The sequence below is a fragment of the Quercus robur genome, chromosome 2, assembly GCF_932294415.1.
Source record: "Quercus robur chromosome 2, dhQueRobu3.1, whole genome shotgun sequence".
Taxonomy (NCBI): domain Eukaryota; kingdom Viridiplantae; phylum Streptophyta; class Magnoliopsida; order Fagales; family Fagaceae; genus Quercus; species Quercus robur.
This window is the reverse complement of record NC_065535.1, coordinates 12,466,155-12,472,238: the sequence shown is the minus strand read 5'-3', so window position 1 is coordinate 12,472,238 and position 6,084 is coordinate 12,466,155.

Below are 6,084 nucleotides of genomic sequence, written 5' to 3'. Positions count from 1 at the left end.
TTAAACTCAATCAATCAATTCTACCAAAAACAAACAACCCGACCCTTTAAAAAAATTTGTCCATACTTGGATGCACATATAAAATAAAAAATAAAAAATAAAAATAAAAACCATTAGTTGTTAAGCAACCGAGCCAAAAGCAAAAGCCGCCGCACGCAACCAATAGCAAAACTGTCTCCCCTAATTTCAAGTCTTGGCTCCGTCCTTGGATGAAAGTTGATTTTCAAAATATATTTTCTATATTTACAGGTGTTTGGAGAGATGAAAAATATTGGTTAATTGGAAATTATTTTACGCTTTCATTTTTTGTAAACCACTGTTCGTTTCAACCAAAACTTATTAACCAAACCTCTATCTCTCACCAAAATATTACAAAAGCCAATTGATAAGTAAACGTGTATTACAAGCACAACTCTAAACAAAATATTACAAGCCAACCTCTTAAAAACAAAGGAAAATGTTTTTAAATTTTTTTTTAAAAAAAAAAAGGTAAATAAGAGAAGGCTTTTTTTGAACTATTTATTCCTTAATAAGAACAAATAGACATTTTTTTAATGGTTGACCAAAATTTTATACACCAATTGATAAGTAAACATATAAACGATAAAGCATTACGTATACTTCATCTTCTTTACTTGAGATATAATCAATGCAAATATAAATATACCTGGAACTTTAATTAAAAAGAAAAGAAAAGAATAAAATAAATAAAAGACTTCGGAAGATTCCTGTATCATGTGATGAGAATATACCTTACTGATGACCAATGCGGTCAGAGCCGGATTTATAATATTGTTCCTTGCGTGGTCGGAGAGAAAGAGATGGGTGCTACTGGTCAGAATTGTAGTACCTCAAATTATTTCTATAATTCAACCCCTCTATAATGACCCATTGTTGTTGGCTGACATGTTTGTATGACATTAAAATGTCAATTCACCCAAAAATATTTGGACTTTATTGACATATTATGATGTTTTTAATGAAGAAATTTTGGATTCAAATCTCTCATCTTTGTTATAATTATTAAATTAAATGTATTTTAATTGACACATTCGAATATTTTCAAAGACAAAATTTTGAGTTCAAATATCTCATCCTTATTATAATTATTAAATTAAAAGTATTTTGATTGACACGTTTAAATGCTTTTAAAAAAAAGATTTTGGATTCAAATCTCTCATCTTTATTATAATTATTAAATTAAAAGCATTTTTCTGATTCACACAATCAAATGTTTTCAAGGAAGAAATCTCGGGTTCAAATCACTCATCTTTGCTATAATTATTAAATTAAAAGCCGTTAAAATTGTAGTAGGATGTTCTATATCTCTCTCCGTATATACAAAAATGCTCAAATGTTCACTGTTCCGCTTAAAAGGATCTAAGTCTATTTCTCAGTTAGATCCAACAGTAAATATTATAATGCCACATTGTCATCTTTAAGGGTTGTTTTTTTTTTTTTTTTGAGAAACTTTAAGGGTTGTTTGGTGGTTAAAACTTTGACGTTGGATTTGTCATTTTGTTATTTGTTTCCTAGTAAACTATCTAGCCACGGGGATACTCTCGTGGCATACTCTCTTTGAAATGGTTAATGGTAATGGAAATGGAAGATTCATGCTACTTATTGTTTTGTCCCTTTGGCCTATGCTCATAGACAGTGGATTTCGATCAAGGAGGTCAAGGTACGAATCGATTTTAAAAATATAGTAAATAAATAAATGACAAAATTTAGTTACAATTTTTAAAATTAGTTGTAGTCTTAGACTACAAACTTATTTAATATCTTTTTATGAGAGGCAGAGATGGTGTCAAAACTTTGAGCTAGGGGGCGGCTTTGTTGTTGGCTGAGTGTGATAGTTTTAACTTCTAACTTTGCTACTAATTACTAATCAGGCTTAGCTGTTGAGTGTTTTTTTTTTTTTTTTTTTTTTTTTTGTGGGTAAGAACAAAATTATTTTGGTTTATAATTTTTTAAAGGACAAGGTTATTTATTTTGGATAAAATTTGTTAGTTGAGCTTAATTTTTTTTTTTTTTTTACTATTGATAATTTTTGTTGTTGAGCTATTTTTTAGTTTTACTAACTTTTTTATAAATTACTGATATTATAAGTTATTACTAGTAGGTAAAAAAATGATGTAAGTGGTGGGCCCATTATGCAAATTAATAAGAATTTGCTACAAAACAATTTATAAGCTTATATATCATATAGTAAATAATATCTGATTGACACAAAATTTAACATTATATTAAAAGCGTAAAAAACATGCGATTCAACGGTTAGATTTTCAAAATATGTTGTAATATTTATTTTATTGAGTGAGTTTGTAGAGTTAAGTTACAACTAATTTTGTAATTAAACTTTGTCCATAAATAAATATCCAAACTATGTATTAACTATACATATAAAAGACACAAAAATAACTAATTTTTAATACATTGAAATGCAATTATATATTAAAATGAAATCTAACGATTGTTTTTGTAAGGGTGTGGTTTTGATTCCTAAGCCCAAATGATGAATGGGTTAAGGCCCAAATAGTCCCACACAATGAATTTGTAGAGAGTGGGCTTAAAAGCTAGACCTCGATGAACCAAACAATGTGCACAATGGATTGAAGATATTAAGACAGCAAAATAAAGACAAGTTCAAAGCAAGGAAATCATTCCTTGGCGAAGTCCGAGGAAAATGATTCTTGAATTTAGCTCTTTTGGACTTGGATGCAATTTTAGCTCTTGTTACTACAATGTGTTCTCTACAGATTTTCCGATCCCCTCTCCCTAGAGGGTCTCTTACATTATATAGCTCCTTTTAGATGATCTTGGCCTTTCATTTGTTGATCGTCCAGGCCCCTACTTGAGTGCTTGCCCCATCAAACTCCTTCTCAAGCCCCTTGTGAGTTGGGGCAACCAATACAGCACTGTTCAGAAGTCTTCTCCACATAAATGCAGTCAGGAGGTTTGGTGGGATGCATTAAATATGGTGGCAGCCACCATCCCTCCAGTCATGTCAAGGCTAACCCCCTTCTCGAAACTCTTTTTCTACGGTATGACCTCCTTTGGTAACGTGCCACTAATATGGCCTTACTATCTGAGTATGTGGTCTGCTCGACACGATAATGGACTCATCGGCTATGGATACGACACGTGGCACATGTTCCTTATTTAAATTCTTGTGCCTCACAGTTTTAAATTTTAAAAAATAAGTGATTTCATAATGAATGTCGCAAGAATTTTCCTTCCAATTTATAAAAATCAAAGAATCCATTAAAAACTCATCTTCTATTTTGACCTTACCTTTTGACAACATTCAGAACTGAAAACTGTCACTTTGTAGTGGCAAAAAAACTAGAAGAGTAAGCACAAGTATATCCACTTTATAAACAAGTTGGACGACTTTTGATTTTCTAGTCCTCAAAACCATTAACACAAACAAGAAATACTGACAATTTTTTAAAAATCTAGATGTTGAACAACATTTTGCACATATTGATGAAGTTCCATTTCCAACAGCCTTTGTAAATAAAACTCATTCACTAAAAACAATACCATTGAAAAGAATAATTTATCTCTTGAGTATCTATTATATTTTTTCTTTTTGATATATTTTATAGAAAAATTAATTGGTTATAATTATTTTATTTGTCAAATATTATTAAGAAAATATGAAAAACATAGAGAAAAATGCCTTGACACCTCTTGAACTTTAATGCAGTGGCTATTACAATTCTTAAACTTTTAATTTGGCCAATTTACTTCTTAAACTTCACACATTTTCTAAATAGATATTTCTATCACTTTGATATTAAATACTTAACAAAGTAAAGTAAGGGGTAAAGAGAAAAAAAATAAAATAAAATAAGGTGGTAGAAATTTCAATCAAAGAAGGGGGAAAAAGCATTACTATTCTTTGTGCAATAATTTGTTGTTTTTTTGTGAAAATTTGAGTATAAAATTATCAAAAAAGGATTTGAGTCTAGAGGAGTCAATTTTCCCCCCCTAAAAATATATATATAATTTACCCCTTTATTAAAAATAAAATAAGATAGATTATATATATATATATATATATATATATATTATTTTTATTTTTTGTTGATAATTTGATAATTAGAGAAGAATAAATTTGAACTATGAACGTTACATTAAAAACACCAAAGTCAAATTGTCAAATGAATTACATGCTGCAGACTCTTTTGGACTCAAATTCTGGCTGAACAATCCGGGCATAAATTTGTTTTCAAAGTCGGCTAGTAACTTTCATTCCTTAGACCGGAGTATAAAAATTAATCAAACCAAATAAGTCAAGCTTGGCTGACACAAAAAATGACTTTAAATGGGTTAATTCTAGTGATTCAACCCCAGGACAATGTTTTTGAAAGAACTGTACTTCATATTCAATTCAACCTATACCTAATAAATTAAATACATTGCACATAACTACATGATCTCCCTCAAAGGCCCTCCTTTCATGGGTCAATTTACACCATGCATTTGTAACTAGCATAGCAAGAAGAAGGTAACACACAAAGATAAGAGAATATGGATACTGCAAGCAAATATTGCCCATACAACTAGTTTTTTTTTTGGTAGTTTACTTTACATCATTAGAAGAACGACTTATAGAAGATTGACATTTCCGCGTTGTTAGCTAGAATGGACTAGCGGCCTAGGACTCGAATAAAAAATGTGGATAATTGACCAGTCAAAAAAAAAAAAAGTGACAATCATGAAAAGTGTTGAAAAGTGTCGTACTTAATTGCTTCATTTTTCATGCTTTTGCGGAAAGTTTTGTAATTGCACGGATACTTCCTGATTTTTCAACAAGACATCCCAGGCAAAAGTTAATTATTATTATTATTTTTTTAAATGCTAACTAATATCCTTAGAATATTGATTATTAATTTATTTAAAAAATTTATAAAAAAATAATATTTTAATAGTTTTTTTCATTTCTTATAAAAGTAGTGTCAAAATTTTCCTAAAATATATTATTAACCAATGCTTTAAGAATACTTATTAGTATGACCCTTCTTTTCGTTGGAATGAAAGATAGAAGTTAACTAATGTTCTAAGGATATTGATTCAGGGAATGATTTTAGAAGCTTTTTATGAGAAAATAAAAAAAGTAAATTATTTTTTTATAGCTTTTTATATTGAGAAATATTATGTCCATGACATTTTTTTTTTATAGTTTTCTATATTATTATAATGAAAAAGTAACTAATATCCCAAGGGCATTGATTTAGAAAGTACTTTTAAAAACTTTTTATGGGTTAATAAAAAAACAACTATTTTTTTTTTTATAGTTTTTTATATTGAGAAATGTTATGTTCACAACAATTTTTTAATAGTTTTTTATATTATTATAAGGAAAAAGTTAACTAATATCCTAAGTGCATTGATTTAGGAAATACTTCTAAAAATTTTTTATGGGAAAATAAAAAAGCAATCAAATTTTTTTGATAAATTTTTATATTAAGAAATGTTATATCTACAATATTTATTTGATAAATTTTTATATTATTATAAGGAAAAAGTTAACTAATGTCCTAAGGGCATTGATTTAGGAAATACTTTTAAATGCCTTTTATGGGGGAAAAAAAAAAAGAAACTGATTTTTTTTAATTGTTTTTTATATTGAAAAATGTTATATCTATAACATTTTTACAATAAAATTTTAAATGTCTAGTTGTTGTTGGCTGTTATGGGTGGGCAAAAAAATAATTTAATTATAGATTCAAATTAAAATTAATAACAACTTACCTCCTATAATTTATTATGAAAATATCATAAAAATATCTTGTACGAACAAAGATATAACTTCTCTTTTATATTTCGTCTGTGGTTATACAGCCTGCTGTCAGTTTTGGCCCAAATCTCCCAAAGTGAAATGTGGTATTGTTCGGCCTGGCCAAATTTCATGGGCTACCCAACCAAGTTACAGGTCCAACAAAATCAACTGGACCACAAGAATTGCATGTAGGCCCAAGTGATTTGATTGGCAATGTTAATGGGCTCAATCTCACTCACCTTCCCGCCAAAGAAAGTTGATGAAACCGCACACCAGGCAAAAGGCATTTTCGT